At 48.6% G+C, this 24,235-nt stretch overlaps 1 long non-coding RNA gene across 2 annotated transcripts in view; it reads left to right on the top strand.

Moving 5' to 3' along the window:
* The window catches only part of LOC139757247 (uncharacterized), a 199,247-nt gene that overhangs the window by 27,922 nt on the left and 147,090 nt on the right, over window positions 1-24,235 (top strand). For both annotated transcript variants that reach the window (XR_011714554.1, XR_011714553.1), the window contains exon 2: window positions 6,869-7,068. This is a non-coding gene — a long non-coding RNA (uncharacterized lncRNA). The remainder of the gene's footprint in view (window positions 1-6,868; window positions 7,069-24,235) is intronic.

Here is a 24,235-nt window from a genome sequence, read left to right as displayed (position 1 = left end):
TTTCGCTATCTCCTGGTTTCTGTGTGTGGAGATCACATCCAATATTGGTGTAGCAGCCTCCCTCCCTCCCTGCCTTTGTTGTCTTAAGTGTCTGTGTTATGCTTTAGAAAGTATGTATATGTGTATCTGTTTTGCGTACGTGTACGCGTGGGCGTAGGCGGTTTGTTTATAAGTGTGTCTGTAGAAGTGCACATGCGTATGTATTCCCGTGCGTTTCTTGTGAGCGTACACGAGTACGTGACTGTTTCTCTGTATTTTTTTTTCCTCTCATGTGTGAAGTGTGAATATATTTGTTTATTTGGGATCGTCTGAAGACTCGTCCCCCATCCCTTCCACCAGCCTTTTTCTTGGCAAGCTTTGGTTAGGTTATATGAGATAAGGTTTGATTAGGGGAGGACGATACAACTATTAACCTAATTTAACCTAAGCCCAATCTAACAGCTTAGAAAAGCGATGTAGGGGAGGGCGCGAATCTTCAAGTGATCTCACATTCGATTCCTTTCATAGCCATCAAGTCTGGATCAACAGATCATTTGATTCTTGCAGACACCAATGAATTATTCAGAATATAGATGAGCGGTGACCCGTCAGTGTGAGTGTGTGTGTATGTCTGGGGGTTGAGAGAGCGAGCATCGTGTGCGATGGTGTAGTGGTGGTGTCGTGGTGGTGTGAGTGATAGTTGTAGTGGTGGTAGGAGCGATGATGGTGTAGTGGTACAATAGAAAGCCAGTCCGAGGTCTCATGGGGAACAGGTACGTTAGCCTGGGGAAGGTCAGGTAGGGTCTTGTATGGAGTTTTGGTCAGAGGTTACTTGTAGGAGGTTAAGGGCATCCAGCAAGTGTATGGGGGTCGAGTGGGGAGGGAGTGATTTGCCATAGGATGAAGTAAGCTGTTGGAGGATTGTGATGACTAATGGCATGTGTGTGGGGGGGAAAGACGAGGGTGGGGAGTTGGTGGTACATTTTATAGCAACTGGGTTGAGAGAGAGAGAGAGAGAGAGAGAGAGAGAGAGAGAGAGAGAGAGAGAGAGAGAGAGAGAGAGAGAGAGCTCAGAGGCCATATTGGGACGTGGGTCGCACGGCTTAGGTAGGGGGTGAGGGAGAGGAGGGGGGAGGGGGTATTAAGCGTGGGGACGGGGCGGTGAGGCACTAGTAATATGAGAGAGAGAGAGGGGGTGGGGGAGGAAGTGGGCCAGAAGTAATATGAGGTGATGGGGGGGAGAGAGTGATACAGGAAGGGGGGCTGATGGTATATGAGATGGGGAATGGGTTGGGGTCATAACTATGGTGCGGAGGGAGGGAGGCTGATGGTATATGAGATGGGGAATGGGTGGGGGTCATATCTATGGTGCGGAGGGAGGGAGTCATGGTTGTGGAGGGGAGAGAGGGAGTCATGGTTGTGGAGGGGAGAGAAGGGGCGAATTGTTCACGGCTGGGGTGAGGCAGGCAGGCAGGTATCTTCAAGCCCGTGCCATACTTTTTGGGGGGCTGATATAGAGTTGGGGAGTGTCATTACTAGGTTAGGGAGGGAGTCGTTGGTGCTACGGGGAGTGAGGGAGAATAGGGAGTTTACAACTAGTGGGGAGGGGAGTCTCGATGGTGGTAAAGAGGAGGAGGGAACGACAAGCAGGGGGAGTGAGGAGGGAAGGTCAAAGGTTAAATATGGAGGGGAGGACTACTGCCCTGTATGGGTGAGGGGAGGGGGAGTTAGGGAGTGGTGAGTGTCAGGGGTGATATGGGGGTTGACCTAGCACGAGGTGGGAGTTGGGGGGGGAGGGGGAGAGACGGAGGTCAAATTTGATATGTACGATTGATTAGCAGGGGGTGGGGTGTTGGGGGGGGGGGGTGTGTGTGAGTGGTAATATCGGGAGTTAGCGGGGGTGCAGGCGCAGCAAGGCCGGGCCGGCTACCCCTGCACACCAGCGAGGTATGTGGGTGTTGGTGGTATGGAGGGAAGGGGAGGGAGGCACCCGCCAGAGTGGAGGGGGAAGTGGTATACCCAGTGGAGGGGGTTGCTTTAAAGGGGGACGACCCAGCATGGGTGAAGGGAAAGTGATTGTGTGGAGGGAAGTGTGTGTGTGTGCGCGTGTGTGTATGTATATGGAGGGCTGCTTTATCGTGTGGGTGGATGGGGGAGGAGATCACCACCCAGGACGGGTGGAGGGAGAGTGGAGGGAGTTCCCACCTGCCGTGGGTAATGGAGGGAGGGTAGATGGGATGGTCAGGGTGATGACAGAGGGAGGTTAGCCGCCACTGGCGGAGGAAATGGGCCAAGGCATGGAAGGTGGTGGGCCAGCCATAGTGACCAGCTTCCTTCTGTAATGGGCAGGATAGTCGTAGTGGTTGTAGTAGTGGTAGTGGTCGTACTTGTAGTTGTGGTAGGGGGATGGTTAGTGGTGGGGTTGTTTTTTTCTATGTTGGACTTTTTGGTGATGAAGTTGTGGTTGTGTTGTCGCTCGTTAGATTAGGTTGTGTTGGGTGTTGAATGATGGAGACGTGGGTAGTTTGAGGGTGGTTGTGGCGTCGTGTTGAATGATGGAGACGTGGGTAGTTTGAGGGTGGTTGTGGCGTCGTGTTATGTGGAGTTGGTGTGAAGTATGAATATCACTGAATACAGCTGGGAAAGAGAAGCGGAATTATTAGTGCAGATGTAAAATGAAGTGCTGGGTGATCTATATGGGGGGTAGCTTAGGTAATAAAGGAGAGAGAGAGAGAGAGAGAGAGAGAGAGAGAGAGAGAGAGAGAGAGAGAGAGAGAGAGAGAGAGAGAGAGGGCTGCATTAAAATTTCAAAAGTAGAGAAAGTAGATTAAACAACCGGACATCACGAGGCAGTGTTTGCATATGGGAAAGTAGAGAGAGAGAGAGAGAGAGAGAGAGAGAGAGAGAGAGAGAGAGAGAGAGAGAGAGAGAGAGAGTTGTCGAAGAAGAGAAAATAGAGACCCACTGGTAGATAGAAAATGGAAAGAGGGCGGCAGTAAAGTGTGTGGTAATGACAGGAAGAGAGAAGAGAAATGCACACTGACTGATAGGGAGAAAGTGGGGGGTTGGGGGGGGGGGGTGGAAGAGGGAGGGAGGGGAGGCTGTTACAGCGGGTATAACATGAATGCACCCTGGAGAGAGAGAGAGAGAGAGAGAGAGAGAGAGAGAGAGAGAGAGAGAGAGAGAGAGAGAGAGAGAGAGAGAGAGAGAGAGAGCAGTAAACAAGCGGGTGGTTGGTGATGATTGGTCGCGGGAGAAATGTAAGAGTAACAAGGGTTGGGGGGGGGGGGGGGAGTAAAGCTGTTGGGGTTAGGGGAAGGAGGAGGGGCGTTCGTTTGACTTTCTCCCGAAGGGGTTTCGCCGGGAAACTTTCTGCTGGGCTGATGGCGTTGTCGCCAGAGCCTTTTTCTCTCTCTCTCCCGTCTCCCCTCCCGCATGTCGACTAACTTTCATCTTTATGCTAATGATTACACGCCAGAGAGGACGTGGGTTGTACGTTGTAGAGGCGGAGGGGAGTTGTGGAGGGTGTGATACATAGTTAAGGAGGGGGGGGGGGATGATACATAGTCAGGGGGTTGATAGATAGTCAAGGGGGTGTGGGTGATACATAGGAGGGTGAGACATAGTTGGTGAGGTGTGGGTGATGACATAGTTTGGGTGGTGTGTGTGGTGACACATAGAGGAGGAGGAGGAGGAGGAGGGGGTGCTGTGTGTACTGTGATTAACGTGTATGTCGTGATGTATTATTCAGTGTAGTATAATGTATGGCCGGTCAGACAATGGCAGGTATAGAGGTCGATGATCCTCCTCTGGTTGGGGTCATTGACCGATATTACGAGAGCGGCGCTGCTGGTGGTGGTGGTGGTGGTGTGTCGCTGGCTTGACTTAAGCCGATTTGTTGCGGAGTGTGGATGTGTAGGGAGGCTTGTGGATGTGCAGGGAGGCGCGTGGATGTGTAGGGAGGCGTGTGGATGTGTAGGGAGGCTTGTGGATATGCAGAGAGGCTCGTGTATGTGTAGGGAGGCGTGTGGATGTGTAGGGAGGCTTGTGGATGTGCAGGGAGGCGCGTGGATGTGTAGGGAGGCGTGTGGATGTGCAGGGAGGCGCGTGGATGTGTAGGGAGGCGTGTGGATGTGTAGGGAGGCGTGTGGATGTGCAGAGAGGCGTATGGATGTGTAGGGAGGCGCATGGATGTGTAGGGAGGCGTGTGGATGTGTAGGGGACGTGTAGATGTGCAGGGAGGCGTGTGGAAATGAAGCTGGGCGTGTGAATTGATCGGGAGACTTATTGATGTGTAGGTGTGTGTGTGTGTGTGTGTGTGTGTGTGTGTGTGTGTGTGTGTGTGTGTGTGTGGTTACTTGTGGAAATGTGAGAGAAACAGTCAAGGTGAGAGGGAAGGCCAGGGGTAAGGGTTGTGCCTGTGGAGGGAGTGTTGCTATAACCAGGTGCCTGGTGTTGTATGGTTCAGTCTGGAGATGACCCTCACTCACCCCAGCTTCGTCCTGCGCCTCAGTTAGGAGCCTGCTGGGTAGTCGTGGAGGAGGAGAATGGATCATGGTGTGGTGTTACCGGCGGGCCGTCCACTCTGATGTAATCCAATTGGTAAGGATTTCGTAAGGTTGTGTTGGGAAAGGTTACAGGAAAGGAGAACGACCTACCTACCTTCCTACCTACCTACCGTCCCTCTTACCTTCCTACCTACCGTCCTATTTACCTACCTATCTGCCTAACGTCCTACTTGCCTACCTACCTACCGTCCTACTTGCCTACCTTCCTACTTTCCTACCTACCAACCGTCCTACTTACCTACCTTCCTACCGTCCTACTTGCCCACCTACCTACGAGTCCCTACAATTTCTCATCAGGCAGGCCCAGCGGGTAGTGCTCACCGCAACGGGAAGAGCGTGCATCTCTCCCTACAAAAGAGTAATGAAGACGAGATTTTGCCATCAAGCGGGTTACCGCGTATCGCTTACCGAGAGAGAGAGAGAGAGAGAGAGAGAGAGAGAGAGAGAGAGAGAGAGAGAGAGAGAGAGAGAGAGAGGAGGCAGTCCGAGAAAGGGTTCAGCCATGAGCGAATGGTTGGAATTTTGCAAGGTATAGTGAGTAGTTCAGGAAGGAGAGCGCCTGGAGGGGCGGCGTCGTGTTGCGGGCTGGGAGACAGGGACACCGAACATATATAAAACAAACCAGATGACACCTCCCCGTCATGGAGTGAAAGTTCGATCCTTGAGATAGAGTCCTTAGGTCTCTGAGGCGGCGCCCTTGCTCAAGAATCGGTCTCAGTTCAGTCGTAAAAAAAAAAAGAAAAGAAATAAAAAGTCTAAGGGTTATGATTAATGATGTTAAGTTAGGGTAGTGATTAATGATGATAAAGATTAAATCCTGGCGGTCCATTGGTGATTTATTGCTAAGGTTGCGCCCCCTACACACACACACACACACACTCTCACTGGCAACCATCCTGTGTCTTTAAACTGATAGGGACAACGTGTGTGCTAACACGTGCACGTGTGGCTACCATTTGCTGGAAAGTGAGGACGGTTTTTTTTTTTGATCACCTCTTTGAGGGTTAACAAGCGGTGCACTTAACGATATGTGGCTTGACCTTATCTTCACATCGACAACCAAGTTCCAGTGGTGAACATTTGCTTGTATAGACTGCAGGTGTGTCACTGGATATCCACTGGGGAAGAGATGTTCCCCAGTGGATTTTGGCTCGTGTTCAGAACCTTCGGCATAAAGAAATTTTTTTTGCGTAACCAGAGTTGGCTTGGACTGTAAGGGTGACGTAGCTTAGCTTGGTTTTGCTTACATTAGCTTGGCTTAGTTTAGAATAGTATAGATCGCTAGCGGTGGAAAGGAGGGCGGAACGTATCATTGCTCAGGCCTAATGTTTGCAGATGAGTTAGCATGTGATAACGTCCCTCATCATGACCACTGGCTTGAGGGATGTATCGGTGTTTACCTGTTTTTTTCGTAGGTCATCTTAGTGGCCAATTGTGGGGGGTAGGAACCCAGAGGGAAGACGTTGTGCAGAGCGTCCAAGGATGAGACGAACCAAGGACGTCAAGGTCTCGTCAGAGAGCGAAGGCACCGAAGGAAGTTGTAGAAAGAAGATATTACGTAGATAAGAAAGGAGGGTGAGGACTGATAATGATTGAGGCCGGCGAATGACAGACTTTTATTAGTCAACGTGGCGCCTGGTGAGAAAGGTGGGAGGAGGAGGAGGAGGAAGAGGTGTGGTGTTGTCATGTCAAGCTTGGGTTGGGGGGTACGACTGCTCTCTCATTTGAGTGTTCAGACTACAAGACAACGAACACTGATGGTACCAGGTCCAATGTGAGACTCACGGGTACACCTTACGATGGTTTTGGAGGCTCCCTCACCCCTCCCAGCTCATTGTAGGATCTTGTCTTTCTCAAGAATTGCGATTGTATTAGGGGGTCTTCCAACCCTCCCTCAGCTTGGGTCTGGCACCTTCCCTTCCCTTACGTGTATACCTTACGGTGGTTTCAGTGGCTGTTCTCTACCTTCGTCGTACTGGTACGTCTCCTTTTAGCCGTCTGGAATTTATAGATAATTTGAGTAAAAGATAAAAAGAAAACGTCGTTGACGACCACTGCTTTTGAAGTGGGAGACAGTTCTGAATAACGCATCCGTCTCCACCTCCAACACCTGGGTCGTGGAGGAAGCTGTTCTCCCCCCTGATCTTGAGCCAGGGTGTCTGAGGTCTGTTGCCCTAAGTCTCGGTACGTAGTACCATCCTGACCAGATACATCTGAGGCAGTTCTCGAAGGACCCCTCTGGACGATCCATGATATCTTTACGTAACCCTAAAGGAATTTGTACACACATGATTCATTTTTTTCTCTTCTTTTTCCCGCAGTTTTGTACACCTGGGCTGCCCTCTCAGTAGCCATGAGGGCGCTGCAGTGGGTGTAGCGGGACTCACGCGGGTGTATCGCTAGTGTCGCCCCGGGGGTGTATAACGCTGGTGACGGATTATCGAGTTTGGGTGTCAGCGTATGACGTGTGCACCACCAGAGGTGCCGCGTCTTTACCCAACACTCTCTCTACTTTTCTAAGGTGAGTTGTGTGTGTGCGTGTGTGTGTGTGTGTGTGTGTGTGTGTGTGTGTGTGTGTGTGTGTGTGTGTGTGTGTGCCCAAACAAGTTTCTATTATTAATATTAATTTCAATATGCTTTTTTTTTGTCTATATACATAGGTAGACTCAAGACTTGAAGTGTGAGAAAAACGGCGCTGAACTCAAGAATAGTGGGCCTCAAGGCTTAAGAATTATATTCACAGTCTTTGAACTACTTTCCCTTAGATGCTGCTTTTCAAAACCTGATGCTGGAGTCATATCAGCAGTAATTGTACGAAAATGAGTGCTTGATTCTGAGTGGAAATTTGATGGAAGTAAGAATTTGATATCCCTTGCAGTTTTAGTATGAGGTATTTGTGTTAGCATTCTTGCTCGTGTGCACATTCAGCTGCTGGGTAACGCTTCAGGTAAGTCACTGTATATTTCATGTTGATCCATATTGTTATAACCATTAATAACGGGGACTCACAACATTTTTTATGTATGTATGAAGCGCTGACTAATGCTACTAAAGCAGGTAGAAAATGTGGAGTGGGATATGTTGCTGGCAACTTTCTCAGCCGTGAGAGAGAGAGAGAGAGAGAGAGAGAGAGAGAGAGAGAGAGAGAGAGAGAGAGAGAGAGAGAGAGAGAGAGAGAGAGAGAGAGAATGATAATTTGCATATTGCAATACTTTATTCTCTCTGTGCTTGTACACATTTGAAGAAGTTTTAAACCCTCTTCTTTCCTCTCTCAAGCAAGTAATTTTGGTGAATGTGAAACGATCGAATGACGTGGATACGTAATTGTCTCGTTTTATTTTTCTAACGTTATTACGAGAAAAATCTTGTTCAAACCTTACTTGAAATTGTCGTGTTGCTCCTGTCTTTTTACCCAAGTAAAGAGTGAAAAAAAATTTAGTGTGACTAATTTTTGTGGACTTTACTTTCTCGCTGCGATATTTGTGGCGAAGTGGTAGATTTAGATATTAACCCCGTGAGCGCGACGCTTCGACCCCGTGACCATGACGATGTGACCTTTGATCTTACACGCAAGGGTCAGTTCCAGGCCACGCCATTGCGTCCAAGGGTCGTACCGTCGTAGTTAAGGGCATTGCCGCCTTGCTAAAGGGTCGTACCGTTGGGGGAACCATTGGTTAAACAGAACTGAACGAGTTAAATGGCGTTAAGCCACGCAGGTTAATCACGTGAGACGATCAGAGGGTCACTGGGGAGGTCACGCACTGGGATGGGTCAGGTCACGGCAGGAGTCAGGTCAGGTCAGATGAAAACATTTCAGATCTTGTGATTTGAGAAGACTGTTGCACCAGTAGGACTCATACACTTCAGTTCACAGAAACCATCATGTTTTATACACTCGTAATTATAGCGTTGTTAACGCTCGTTAATTAACGCGTAGGCCGACACATTTGGCCACTCACACGCCAGCGCATGACCACCACATATACATCAGCGCATGACCACCACATATACATCAGCGCATGACCACCACATAATACATCAGCGCATGACCATCACATATACATCAGCTCATGACCACCACATGTACATCAGCGCATGACCACCACATATACATCAGCGCATGACCACCACATACACACTTACCACGCCGACACATTCATCCCATGTAAACCATCATCACTCCACATACACAGACGCCAGTACGTTACAACCCTCCGTGGTGGCCGGCCACCAACACATCAACTCGCAACAAAGGACAGTAAAGTGTGTCTATTGTAGGACCGGAGGCGTGGGGGGGAGTGATTTACTTATAGCCGTCCTATTTTGAAATTGACCGAAGAAAGCCAAGGGGCGCTGTCGCCGTAGGGGTGAGCGTGGCCCCGCGCGGCAGGTGGCGGGGGAGGAGGAGCTCTTGCAGGATATGTTTTAAGGAAGCGGCGGAGATCCTGCTGTGTGATTGTGATCCTTGAGTTGACGACACCACACCACCAGCCGGGCGACTTTGTCTTACGACGACACGCCAAGGCCAGCGTGGGCCTCTTCAGCCATAGGCGAAGCCTTCGAATATGTCTTTAGATTTTCGTGTTGGTGTCCGGTGACAATCGCGGGGCGAGCGCGTGGAGGGCAGCTGTGAGGGGTGAGAGGTGTGTGTTGGTTTTATGTATTCATTTATTCATTTTGCGTTGCAGTAGTCTGTCAGCGAGTTGCTTACTGATGATGAATGTTCAAAATAGTGGCATAATGTCAGGCTCTTACATGTAACTTTGATAGATATATTCTAATTTATATATATATATATATATATATATATATATATATATATATATATATATATATATATATATATATATATATGTATATTCTTCAAAATACGTTTATTTTAGCATCATGGAGAGAGAAGAGAGAGAGAGAACCTGCCCTCAAATTACGTTTAGGACTTGGAGGAATTAATGTGTTTTTTCTAATGTAGAATCCTTGAGTTCGGTAGGACACTTGTGTACAAAGAGGTCTTCATTGATAGTGTTGTATAGATACGAGTCATCACTTGCCAGGCAGACGCGCGGGGACCCCGTGATGCGTACGTCACAGGCACTGCTTGTGTATGGGAGGGAGGATGGGGCGAAAAGGGGGGTGGGCTTAGGAAGGAAGTGGAAGTTAGTAGTGAGGCCGGTGGTCAGGGAAGGGTTAGAGGCTGGGGAAGGGAGGGTGGGCTTACCAAGGCTGTTGGGTACGGCACGAGCTGATAACGACTCGTTTTATTGCTAGAGAGGAGGAGGAAGAAGAAAAAAAGGATCCCCCTCCGCCCAGTGGTCGTGATCCAGGAGTTGCCGGGAGATTATGATTGCAATTAGTCGTGACTTGCCATTTGACAGTATGGGAACTGATGATACATGAAGCGGGAAACGGCGATCAGGTATGGTATATATATATATATATATATATATATATATATATATATATATATATATATATATATATATATATATATATATATATATATATTATCGGGTGAACGTTTAAAGAGTGTGAGGGTATAAGGTGTCGCGTGGTTGCAGGTGTCGCCTTTTTTAAAACGCCTCCAACATAACGTTTTGTCCCTTTGACCACATCGATACGACTCCTGGGCATAATGACGTGACCCCTCCGGGTATGGCGGGGTGATCTCTGACCCCTCCCCCAACCCCACACAACCCTCAAGCTCAGCAGAGGTCAGAGGTCACGCCATCAAACCGGAAAGTCACCCCCCTTCCTCACCATCGTGCTAAAGGGTTTAAACAGGCATGCAGATTCGAAGGAGCCATACATTTAAATTTCACAGTGCCATTTAAGAACACTTGACTCACATTTGAACTGTCATACGCTATCATTTGTGCTTAAATTTCGAGACGCTGCAGTGCACTTTGATTCCAAGACACTCGACCCTGTCGAACAATCATGTCCTCGACCATCCACATACACAATACTCGAGGGGAATTCGACATAGTTGCCGTCACAAGCTGTCGTCACACACGTGAGTTTAATATTTTTTTTTTCAAACGTATTGGGAACGACGAATATTGAAGACCATTATGATCATGGTACAACTTCACTGTTTATTTAGACGACCTATGGTAAAATTCTTCCCGCATCATGTGTTTTTCTGCCAACGTGGTTTGAAACGGTGCAGGTAAGTGCAGGCACCGTACGCAGTCGTTCATCAAACCCCTTAAAGTTCTCCTTTGGTGGATGTTTACATAAGATGGGCACGTATGTATGCCATAGGGCCGGGAAACGGCTGCACTTAAGGTAATCTGTCAGTGTTGAGAAGAAAAAAAAGAATTGTTAAACGTTTTCTTTAACTGCGGTGTGATAGTGGGACCTCAGGGGACACTCGCGTATATTTTTTTCTCTCGCGTCTCCTTGGGTCAGAGTCGTCTCACCAGTGTGCAGACGACACCACGTCTCACGAAAGATAGAAATATAGGTTACCGTTGATCATGACGGTGATCACGACGGGCTGGAAATCCTCACAGATCGTGTAGGGGTTGGGTTTCCTTCCCTCCCTCACAGAGAGTATATTGCACCCTCTATTTTCTCTATCCACGTAGAGACACACACACACTTCCCCATCTCTTGTGTGCAGTTTACCCAACCTGCATTTTTGTATATTCACGTGACACGGTCTTTTCCTCATGTCTGTGTGCAGTGACTCGCTCCTTGTTTGTGTAGTTAACCACCTCCTCACTCCCGTCGACTATATTGACTCCTCTGAGCCGTTAGAGTGACCCTCCAGCACACCCCCGCTGGTGGTAGTGGCCTGGTGTAGTGGTATCCCTCCCTCACTCCTTTCTCCTGCATTAACGTCGTCTATATACCTCGCTTCTCCTTCCTTTCCACTCTTTACGATAGCCATCACGGTTGCTGTATGTACGCCAGGAGCAGTGTGTGTGTGTGTGTGTGTGTGTGTGTGTGTGTGTGTGGACGATGCACGACCTGAGGATGGAGGTGTGTGGTTGCGTCAGGTGTGATGAATGAGGCATCTTCTCCCCTGAATGTTACCATGGGAGGCTGGAGAAGACGAGAAGCACTTGGAGGAGTAACAGCAGGAACGGTGGCGCGTATCTGATTCTTAAGCATCTACAGAGAGCCAGGAAGGAATACGAAGAATAGAAATAGGAATTATTAAGTGAAGATCATGTGTAAGTATTATACACAGCTTTGTGTGTGGCATAGCTCAATGGGACCAGGAAAAGAAAGAAGTAAGATTGCTTGTAAATCAGCCATACGACGAATTAAGTACTTTTTTCAATTCTCTGGTTGTTCCCTATATACAATGAACCTGACGATACATCACACAATGTATGAAGACATTTTTATAATATAATAACTCCAGAAACAATCTAGAAATTAATACAACCGAATTCAATTAGCAGCAGACCACTTGGGTCCTAACGAGGCTTTTTGTGATAATGAAAGAGGACAGAAACTTTTAGATTAATGTGGTAGGAGGAGGAAGATATATTCTTTTAAAGGGGAAGACCTGTAGAGTTACCGTGTGAGGTGTATATTATGTCAATTACTTTTTGAGAATAACTCCATAAACATCAGCTGTTTTTGTGGACATAACCAGTAGTGTTGAGGTAAAAAAAAATAGAAAACGCCAGTATATGTTACAGGTAGTGACGTATGTGATAGGAAGAGGTTATTTAGCTTGACAGCGGAGTTAGATGATGAGGATGGTCTACATTTTGTAGGGGGAAAGAGAAAAGGACATAGGAGTTGATAAATTACGAACCACATATAAGTACGACTACGATTCTTAGGCTTGTTTGTCACGATCTGACCGGACCGTTAATGGGCCAGTCAGGTCAAAGGTCAGTCCATCACACCTCCGAAGGTCGAACGGTCGTGACAAGCCAGGTTAACTTTAGCTCCAACGTAAACCTCTTGAGTTAATTGATGGTCTCCATAAAAGTGGCATTGATGCGTGAAAGGCTCTTGAAAGTTTGTATTGTGTTGATCGTAAGGCCAAGTATAGGATGGCTGTTTGGTATAAGCTGTTGGTAACTGTGCTCCACTGTATATATGACTCCCCTTGTTTGAGGTGAGCACAAACGTCACAGGAAGTGTGTGGCGAGGGAGCTGCGGTGTCGGTGGTGGTGTGTGTGTCCCGGCAGGCAGGTGTAAGGTAGACGGGCCAGCCAGGCTCCTCCTCCTGACCCTATTATCCCGGCCTGACCCACAACCAGGACGAGAAAGTGTGTGGTGAGGGTGGGACGCCTGGCGGGGGCTTGGTGCTTGATGGGGGCGGCAGCGACATTAGTTAAGGGTAGGATCCTTGGTGGGTTTGAGGGTAGGACGGTTTGTCTTGCTAGGGCAGGGGCGCTTGCTGGAGCTTTTTGGGGTAGGGAGACCTGCTGGAGTAGAGGCAGTTGCTGAAGTAAGGGCGCTTGATGGGGTAGTGAGCCTTGCTGGGGTAGGGGCTTTTGCTGGGCTAAAGACGCTTGTTGGTGTACATATATATAGCACTGTTGTTGTCGGGGGTGTGGTGGCCTTTGGCAGGGGTAGGACGCCAGGCGGCGGAAGTGGTATGCATGGTGGCAGCTGTTAGGTTGGCTGGGTGGGTGGTAGAGACGAAACACCTGCTGGCGTAGTACGGAAAAGCCTTTGTGAAGGGAGTTGGAACGCTAGGGGAGGTCGATGACGGGGGACATCAAGGTGTGGGTCACGTGGAGGCATGATTGGGACGTGCAGGTGGGACTAGGGACTCTTGGTGGAGATGGGATAACTTAGCTTGGTTTGGGATAGGGCAGTTGGGGGGGAGGGGGGTTGTTATGCTTGGCAGCAATGGGACATTTGATGGAGGTGAGAAGCTTGGCGGAATTGCAGTGTCTGGCAGAGGTCAGTTAGTGCTTTGTGGAGGTGCGACGCTTAGTGTTGATGGGACAGCAAGGGTCGGTGGGACACTGTGACGAATCAGGAGGCTTGGTGAAGGAATGTTGGTAGATGCTGGAGTGACTGACAGAATGGGGTAGATTTCTGGCAGAGGAAGGGTGAGGTGAGGGGGAGGTGAGATGCTAGGCTGGAGGAGGAGAAGGGGGGACGTCGTCTGGCGGAACATATCGGCCGTGTGGCCGCCAGCAATGACACCCGACACCTCAACTCTTCTCCTTCCTCCTCCTCCTCCTTCCTCCTCCGCCGCCGCCGCCGCCACGGCCTCCGACACACACCACCGTCGCTACAAGACCACCGCCGGCAGACTCCACACCAGGGGAAAAAAAGCCGGTTATGATTACACTCCGGCGAGCAGTGCCTACAGTCTGCCAGCCAGCCAACCTGCTTCCCTACCCCGTCTCTTTACTGGGGATGTTTTGTGATCTTTGATGTTAAGCAGTTGCAGAAAACGTTCTTTATATATATATATATATATATATATATATATATATATATATATATATATATATATATATATATATATATATATACTCATGCTCAAAATTCCTTCTATTCGTGTCTGTTTTGTCCTGACGTCGACTTATATTTGTCGTTGTTTATATTTATGTCATAGTCTTATTCAGTGATGTAAGTACACATATATTTGCGTATTGTGTATTTGTTTGATAATCCTCCCCTTTGACGACTGACTGAGGTAAACTATTAATATTATTATTATTATTATTGTGAAATTTGGTAAAAAAGTGTGAGAAATTAATGCCATCACTTGGCGGTTAAAGGAATGAATACTTCATTCATATGATAATGTATAGAGTTATGGAGAACGTTATCTTTATTTGCCAATTATGGCATTCAAGACGCCGTAAGATTTCCATCCAGTGGAAGACACGCCGACCGTTCTTCTTTCGTTTGAGACGAACCATCACAGTTAGATCCGATCGTTGGCTTAGGTTATGCCGTTGGTCGACGCACACCTCCATTTTGACGCGCCAGGAGCGGGGAGAGGGGGAAGGTGGGGGTGGGGGGTTAGTAGTAGCGAAATCCGTTGGGTGATGTTGTGGGGTGGGGGGTCTGCGCGACATTACCTGCCTCGCTGGGTGTCCCTTCAGAGTCGGCACGCGTGTCGAACACTCGGGGCGTTTCGTTACGGAGTGTGACGTCATCCGTGCGTGCGTGTGTGTGTGTGTGTGTGTGTGTGTGTGTGTGTGTGTGTGTGTGTGTGTGTGTGGTTAGGGAGGGATACCGGACGATTTCATCGTGAGGGCGACTTCCTATATACATCGATCGGTAGAAAACGCCCTGACAGCATCATCGTTTGAATCTGAACCACTCCCAGCGAGTCGGGGCTAAATGACCATTGGTTCAGTTGCTGTGATCGGCGGAGATAAGGAACCTCGAGCTGTATGGGTTGGTTCTGTGACCTCGAGAAATGTCCTTCTGTTTCTTATTAGAATCTTGATTAAATGTCATGTAATATGGGCTGGACTCTGAAGGATTACGAACGGTGATTTAATGCTGTTCAGTGAATTGTACGAATATTGGAAAATAACTACACTGCTTGTTATGAATGTGGTTAGTGTTACAGTTATTTTTATGGAAGAGTAACTGGCCTCCAAACATTAAATGCGACAAAAAATATATATTGACTGACGAAATACCTTTTTGTTTTGTAGCAAAAGTTCAATACTTGAGGTCGGAGATCAACGGCCCGTGAAAAGTTTTTCCTCCTGGGTTATGATGATGACTTGACCTTTGACCAGGTACGTCAGGGTCAAGCCAAAGGCTGAGGATCGTGCTGTCGTGCTGAACGACCGTAATATGGCGCTTCCAAGGGTCAGGGGTTAAACATTGGTTCCCTGTGATACAGAACATAGTTACCCTAGACTCCAAAATGGCCTTTGACAGTGTGCCGATACACGCTGCTTCAAGTCCAAACTATTGAGCAGGTATGGACAATATTTGGATAGAGTATTCCACTGAGGCAGACGGAAGCTATGTAGCTTTGAACGCCTCAAAACCCTAATGTCATTATCCTTTCTTTTCATTTCTCTTTAATGATTTCATTCTCCCTTAATGTCTCTTTCAGGTCTACACCCTTGCATGGACGCTATTGATAACTACATTTCTCTTGGAAGCCTCACTGTTCACTTAGTTGTCCCTCCGTCTGAAATGTGGGAGTCATGTCCCGGGGCTGAAGATTCGTCTGTTCTGAGCAGCAACTCTGGTTAATTAGACGATAAGTCCTCATACGGAGCACTGCACACACACACACGACACACACACACACACACACACACACACACACACACACACACACACACACACACACACACATCTAGAGAGTTTATTGTCCTACAGAGGAACTACCAATGTGCCTTCAACCCTATATATTTTCCCCCCTTACAGCACGCTGTCGGTTCTCTTTTCCCTTTTACGTAATTACTGCACAGACGGTGGCAGCTCAAGGTTTATCCGTGTGATGTAAGGTTTTACTTTTTACCCGTTACCTCAAAAGCATTGGATCTCCTTACCTTCGTATGTGTTGCCTGACCCCTTGCGACTTCCCCTTCTTAAGAGGCAGGTTTTCCCCCTTACAAGAAAAAAAAAAAGAACCTCGCATTCTTCGTCTATTTTTTTCCCTGTAAGTGTGTTGCATTCGAGGCGTGACGTCGATGAGTGTTTGTCTGTAGTTCAGGCCTTGAGAGAGAGAGAGAGAGAGAGAGAGAGAGAGAGAGAGAGAGAGAGAGAGAGAGAGAGAGAGAGAGAGGAAAAAACGATAGACTTACGTTACTTACTGTCCTTTTACAGGGTTCGGGGAGAAGGGGAAAGGTAGGCGGCTCCCCTGGAACTAGGGAGGTCTCGAGAACGTAGAAATGATTTCCATCTTTGAACAACGGAGACGAGACAAGATTGGAGTGATTTACATAGCAGTGTTTGCTTCCATGATGATACCCCGTTGTCTTGTAATGACTTAAGTCACACCAGTGCAGCAGCAGTCAACGACTGTTCTCGCAAAGTCATAAGTCGTGTACTTTACTGGGTATTTTATATGATGTTGTTTCCAGTGGCTGAAGTAAAGAATTGCCTGTTACATCATGCCCTTTTTTTTTTTTTGTTGGGGTTGGGTGGGGTTGGTTGGTCGTCGGTGGGTCACATAGGGTTCCAGGTGGGGGGTTGTGGGTTTCGTGAATACATCGAGAGTTTATAGTTCACGTCATAGATGGTAGACCTTCACTGCGACAATACTAAGAAGTTGTAACGGTATGCATGCGGAGGCATCGTAATATATGGATTACCGCTCGACGATCGAGGCTATATATACTTGTGCGGTACGACACGCTTGGCACTTATCATGCCTCTGGCAGAACTGTGTATGACTCATGCTTCTGTCAACTGTGTGTGTATATATATATATATATATATATATATATATATATATATATATTTGGTCCGTCCGGCGGAGACCTTTTTTTTTTTGTGCTCTTCCAGGAGGAAACGCCTCCCTGGTGTCTTGGTTGGGTTAACCGTTTTTTGGTCCGTTAGTGTTTGGGTTAGTTAGCCAGCCAAGTGGAGATTTCTGTTAGGAGTGTAGAATCGAGACTTAGTTTGCCTTTGTCTGGTGAGGATTGGAATATGAACTGCATTGGCTGGAGGCTGGAAACAAAGGAAGCAGTTTTTCTTGATCATTGGTACGTGATAGTTTCTCGTCTGGAGCCTGAACTCTCGCTCCATGCTGGGCGCTGGTAGACGATCCACCACTAGAACTGAGTTTCCAGGATGTGTGCTGGTAGACGACCTTCCAGGCAGTGTGCTGGTAGACGACCCACTGCCAGAATTACTATGCTGGCTGCTGGAAGATGACCCACTGCCAGAACTGAGGTTCCAGGCTGGCTGCTGGGAGACGGCCCACAGCCTGAACTGTTTCCAGGCTAGCAGCAGCTCGGAGACGACCCACATCTGATACTGCTGTTCCAGGCTAGCGGCTGGGAGACGCTCCACAGACAGAAAGTGCTGTTCCAGGCCGGGTGCTGGGAGACAACCCACATACAGAACATGCGGTTCCAGGCCGGCTGCTGGAAGATGACCCACATAATATTATGAGGTCAGGGGAGGTGAAAGGTTAATTTAGATTTCGTTTACTTTGTGTCTGAAGAATTGATGGGCTGGAAGATGACCCAGATGTGAGAGCTTTGAGGTCAAGTCTGCAGTGATTAGCGAAGGTTAAGGCTGTTGGTTAATGAGTTTCGAATCGTTTCTGGAGGAAAGTGAAGAACGGTGGCACCAGAAACAGTTGGAAAATAAACTGTTTTGAATCGGTTTAGTGTTCGTGAAGGGTACGATTTAATGTGACATCAGAGTCTATTAAGAAATCACCAGTACGTACGGTTAACCTCTCAAAACGTATGATGATTCATGTTTCGTTGTATTGATCGTAGATTTTCTCTTTATTTGAGTCGCAGAGGAAAAAAAAAAAAAACGATAATAGTGTCAAGGTTGGCTCGGTTTGATTAATCGTTAATTGAATGTGCATTATTATAGATAATGACAGTTTGGGTTGAGGAGACATGATGGTCTCGTATCAGGGGGGGAGGAGCGGCCCGGGGTGTGGGGTGGGTGGGGGTGACCCAGATGCTCTTACGTCATCGGGATGCTTCTTGTCGTGTGGGGAAGGTTTCGCCGTGTGGCGACCGGGGTGAGGCTCCGCTTGTTACCGGGTCATGAGGTCGCGGGGGTACGGGGGTGGGGACGGGGGGTGACTAGGCTCCGTGGTGGAGGGTACCCGCCACCTGGGGTTTGTGGCAGGGGTTACCAGTGTGTGTGTGTGTGTGTGGCGGTGGGCACATGGGGTTTGTGGCAGGGGTTATCAGTGGTGAGGGACATAGGGTTACGTGGGGAGGGAGGTGGGGTTGTTGTGGAGAGTGTCATGTGGTGTGTTGTGGTACTTGATGAACAGATTTAGTTTAGGTAGTAACAAATGTAACAATTCTACAGTTTGGGATAACGAGTGGTTTCACGATAATCACTCATCCATTGGGGTCATTTGTCTGGTGTGTACCCATCATGATTGTGCCTCTGTCGTCATGTCTGTAACTCGGGTGATAACGTCATAGATATTTAATATTAAAAGCTTTTTATGACCCTAAAAACTAGGGATACACTGTACCCACCAGTTTGGAATGAAAGTTTGGGAGTTCCATCAGTTTTCGTCTCGAAGACGTTCCACACCACACCGATTTCCGTAGTGTTGAGACTTGTTTGAGGTTTTATGGAAGAAGTCCAGGTATGTTTCCAGACTTGTGACCACTGCTGGAATAGTTAGATGAGGATGACCGCTTGTGTGTGTGTGGTGCGATGCATGTTCGTGATAGTCCAATAGACGGGGTTGTCGGTGACATACGCTTGAGGAGCCAAGGGGCCGTGAGGTGGTGATGACGGGTTTGAAAAGCTGTATTTTGCCCTCATGGCAAGATAGAGTAGACTAGCGACAACTGACTTACACCAAGACGTCTGAAGACTGTATTTGCCAGCCTCAGGAGTTTAGTCAAGTCTGAACTGAGAGGTTGTGCCTCGTTCCCACAAGAGAACGTCCAGAAGTGCCTGTTACTGAGTCAGTGTATCTAAGCAGAGGTTAGTGTGCTTCACTCCAGATTTCTGAAGGTATGTGGGTCTTGCTGTGCACCAGGTCGCCGCGCCGCCCCCAATCCCCCGTGACGCTGTCGCCACGGACGATAGATTTAGGGCAAACCGACTTCGCCTCCAGTGTATAATGTCCCTGGTTTTGCCCCCTTCCCATCTAGGTTGCCAGGTATTGATCACCGACCTGGGGAAGCCTGTACGATCGCACGACCCCTGTTGCACGACGGTACGACCCCGGAGCCTGACCAGACGAGGCTCTAGCACGGCTGTATGACCCGTGCATACGATGGCTAGGTCGTCAAGAGTCAGAGGTCAAAGGCCAAGCCAGCTACTTTAATGGTGGTATCATCCTCCTCATGAGCTGATAAAGATAAGCAAATTTTGCTCTCCATTTCACTAATTCAGCGCTTGTGTTTTGTTATGAGTTGCGAGAAATGTTCGATAAAGCAGAAGTCTCTATAGTGTAATAATGATATTTTATATCTCAAGGAAGATGATAGGAAACGCTACCCATGCCAGAGGTAATGTTTCGCATGGGTAAGGAAACGCTACCCATGCCAGAGGTAATGTTTCGCATGGCTGAGGAAACGTTTCCCATGCCATGCGAGAGAAAAAAAGAAAAAAACGATAGTCCAGCTGAGGAAACTATTCCCTCCCGAGCTATTCCTGGCGAACCAGACGAGACCATCATCCTGTTGCTCGGGCCACACGACGCGGCAGGTCACGTCGTGCAAACCTCATCCCCGTGCATGTCCTGAGAGAGAGAGAGAGAGAGAGAGAGAGAGAGAGAGAGAGAGAGAGAGAGAGAGAGAGAGAGAGTAGTCTGATCAGCGGTGGTGGACGTAGATGGCGACGTCCTTTCCACCTTTCGTACGTAAGGTCCGTGAGCACCTTAACCTTCCTCCTGTGTATGAACCCTCCCTGCAACCAACCAGGGGTTTAGCACTGTCTGCTCGTTGTCTTTGCGGTCCCCCCCGGGGAGGCTCGGGGGGGGGGGGGGGGGGGGGGAGGGAGAGGGGCCAGGTCGGGGCGTCTGATGATGAAGCCGATGCTAATTTGTTTTGGTGAGTGTGGGTGGTCGACCGGGGGATGAGTGTCGGGGGGGAGGTTGGTTGGTGGACGTGGTAGGGGGACGAGTGAGGGTTAGGGATGGGGGAAAGCCGCCACCATGACGATAGAGAGGCTAATGGGATGGGAGAGTATGTGAGAGAGTGCAGGAGGTGATCTTGAGTTTACACAGGGAGAGGAGGTGAGGTTATCTCGAGATGGAGGAGGGAAAGGAGGGGGTGGGGTAGGGGGTAACAAGTGAAGGGGTATATAGAGGGAGCTTAGCGAAGGAGTAGGGTGTGTGTAGAGGGAGACGTCTGTGAGGGGATTGGGTTCGAGAATTTAGAGCTGGGTTTTGGGGTTGGGAGGGAGGATTAGGTGGGAGATGAGTCACCTGGCGCAGTGGCTGGCCGCGGTGCACCACTGGAAAGCAAATGTTTATCTTCATGTCTGTAGAGTCTTCATCAACCCACCCTCCCACCCTGCACGTGGAGCTCCCGCGTGCGCATATTTACGCAACGCGCGTTCGAGCATGGCGGTACGCAGCGCGCGCCAAGTCTTCTTCAGAATTGTGAACCTTTCCTGATGTATTTTTTATGTGTATTTACGTCCTGAAAACATTTACATTTATATTTTTGTCAAGACTGATGAATTTCATTCGTCATTTGCGTCGTAAAAATACGTTTGAAAGCTGTACAGATTTGATTTCAGTTTACAGTTTAGAAGATTGAAAATGTTTACATATAAGAGAAGTTTATGGAGAATGGTTTATACATTTGTTAAAGTTCAATAGTTTTGTTTGCATTATAGAGGTTTAAGTAGCAACTTGGTGTGTAGCGACATGAGCTGTGGTACAGCTGTGGTACGGATAGCGAAATGAGCTGTGGTACAGCTGTGGTACGGATAGCGACGTGAGCTGTGGTACAGCTGTGGTACGGATAGCGAAATGAGCTGTGGTACAGCTGTGGTACGGATAGCGACGTGAGCTGTGGTACAGCTGTGGTACGGGCAGCAACATGAGGTGTAGTTCAGGTGGCGCATGCTGCATCATATGTGGTGCACGTGTGGTACAGGCACCAGCATGTGGCGCGGTTCACATGTTACAGGCACCAGCATATGTTGGGTCCAGTAAGCAACTCGGGGTGTGGCGCGGTCCGCAACATCGAGCTTGGAACAGGCAACAGTTACCGCATGTCTCTCCACGATTCATTAATGTCAGCAGCCAAATTACTGGGACATGTGTGGCGTGGGAGAGGAGGTGTGGTGGGGGGTGGAGGGGGTTGAGAGAGAGAGAGAGGTGGGAGGCCGGGGAGAAGGGAAGTGGAACAGGAAGAGGTGGAAAAGGTAGAGAGAAATGAAGGTTGGGAGGAAGAAGTGGCGAATGAACGGAAGGTGATAGAAAAGGGATAGAAGGAATAACAAATGGAACTAGCGTGGAGAGAGAGAGAGAGAGAGAGAGAGAGAGAGAGAGAGAGAGAGAGAGAGAGAGAGAGAGAGAGAGAGAGAGAGAGAGAGAATGTATTTGTCATTGGTGCCTTTGTGTGTGTGTGTGTGTGAACTACTTTCAGACATTGTGAGAATTTATGAATGACTCACTGTGAGCAATCACGGTGTGGTGTGGGTTTGCTTGTTTGCCATGTAATCAAAGGCATTCACAGTGGAATGTGAGCCACGCTGTTATGTGCACGCGAGTAAACTCACATTACTTACGCACGTACCCACATCTTGGTCCAGCCTTCCCCAGACGCCCACTTCTCACATTTCAATCCCTCGTATGTAGTCTTGTGGGCGATGTGTACCTGTCTCGTCTCACGTGTATGTTCTTTAAATTCATCTCGCTTTACCTCTTCTCTTTCTCTTTCTCTCGTCTCTCTTCTTTCCTTACCCATTGTTGCTCTGTGGTATTGCGTTACTGACCGTCATTTAAGTTACCCACGGCCCTAGTCCCCGTAATTCAGATATTATAGATACTGGCGTGTTGTGATGTCACGCGTTATCAGTGTGTGTGTGTGTGTGTGTGTGTGTGTGTGTGTGTGTGTGTGATACAGGGAGTTGATGCATGTGTGTCCCAGAAGCGTCCTCATGCGAAGGTGTTAACGAGATCATCATTTAAGACGTTACGACTCGTTAATGAAGACCTGCTCTCACGAAACACCTGCCATGTTGCCTTCTGGGAGATCTCTCGAGCTGGGGACGGAACTGTAGGTGTTATAGACCGGGGAGGTTACAGAACACCCGGAGAAAATACAGTTCAAGGTATGTACCGCACGAGATAAGGAGCGCGAACCATAACTTGTTATCGGACGTGTGTTACAGATAGTTGATGGAAGGGTTTCCTCAATGGTTACACAAGGTGGTGCCGACCCGACCCCCCTGTCGTAAAGTTCCACTTACGACGTCTTCGTGTCTTCGGGATCCTGACCACGATACTTACCTATGGGCGTGAGAATAAAGTTCATGAGAGAATGTAGATGTTTCCATGACTTTCTCTTGTCTCTCACTCACGCGTGTTGCTTTGCGGAGCGTCCGTTGACGTGGGAAATACACGCGGTACACATCGTTGCTTCGTGTTTGCTTCGTGCGTGATTTGACTGATAGAATGTGCGTGTATTGTACGGTATATTCCCCTCCCTCCCTCCCCCTGCCCCTTCCCTCCCTCTTGATAACTGTAATTGCACGTGAGAGCCAGTTGTACGAACGCTCGCCGACCATTGTTATCGCCAGGTGCTGTTTTGTGGTTATTTACGTTAAATGACGGGATTACATCTGACCTGCTTCCCGTTCGTGGCTCGGCCTTGACACAGATAGCGCGGTGTAGCTGGCCGTGTGTGTGTGTGTGTGTGTGTGTGTGTGTGTTAGGGGGGGGGGGTCGGGGGCACCTCAACGCTTGAGGATGAGGTAACGACCCCTTGGGTACGACGCTCTGGCTTTTGACCCCGGTCATTGAGGGTCAGTTCATGGTGCCAGTGCATCGTATACTCGGTGGTCGCATGATCGTACTCAGGGGTCGTACCGTCGTGCACAAGGGGGGATTGACTGGTGGGCGAAATGGCACGTATTGCATGAGCTACGGGCAAGAGAGAGAGAGAGAGAGAGAGAGAGAGAGAGAGAGAGAGAGAGAGAGAGAGAGAGAGAGAGAGAGAGAGAGAGAGAGAGAGAGAGAGAGAGAGAGAGAGAGAGCCGTGGAGTGAGGTGGGGGCAAGAGATCCACTACCGCTGGTGCGTCTTGTTGTTCCGTCGTACTTTATAATACAACGTTATCGACGGATTCTCACCTTCGTTAGCCCGAGAATTCGTAATAGCCGCCAGCGTTGTTGTGTCTCAGTTTATCGATGTGACTCGGCTTGTCCGAGCGCGGCCACCGGACCCGTGCGTGCGCGTTCTGCACGTGTAACGTAGACACGAACCTACATTATATGAACTGATGTGACATGGTTCCTATTTCGCCCCAAGACGAACACATAATATGACATGAGGTTTAGACCTGAGAATCTTTGATGTAAATGGATTAGAAAAACAACTTGCGATGTTCTTTTTAGTGAGCCAAAGGTAGATGAATTATGAGCATACGTCTTCGCGCCAGACGAATGGCTTAGGATTGATTGAGTGCGCTGGAAGTGTGTAGCATTGGACGTTGTGTTCGATGGTGGGCGATATGTGTTTTGAGATTTATGAATGGAGACTGGTTTCGATGTAAGAGTTGACGTATACGTATCCAACATTTCCTTTCAAACATATGTATGTCAGTGGTGCAAAAATTCATGCCCTGCAAAATCATCGTGTGTCATCTGAAAGTGCAAAAATTATGCCATGCCAAAATTATGATGTGTCGTGTGATGCGGACGTTTGACATTAAGTGGTGTTTGCGTGTCATTTGTTTGCCGTTGTTTGGCGTGGATAAACCTGTACCATTGTGTGGAGTGACACTCTGCCAGTGGACTGTGAGGGTTTAACCCATTTAGGGCGACGGTACGACCTTAGGGTGTGATGGCTTCGTCTATACCTCCTCGGTAAAGGGTTAGGTCAAAGGACACGCCGTCATGCCTGAGGGTCGTATCGTCTTGATTAGG

Source organism: Panulirus ornatus, chromosome 25 (genome assembly GCF_036320965.1).
Source record: "Panulirus ornatus isolate Po-2019 chromosome 25, ASM3632096v1, whole genome shotgun sequence".
Classification (NCBI taxonomy): Eukaryota; Metazoa; Arthropoda; class Malacostraca; order Decapoda; family Palinuridae; genus Panulirus; species Panulirus ornatus.
The sequence above is the reverse complement of the archived record's forward strand: the minus strand, read 5'-3'. Positions and strand labels throughout refer to the sequence as shown.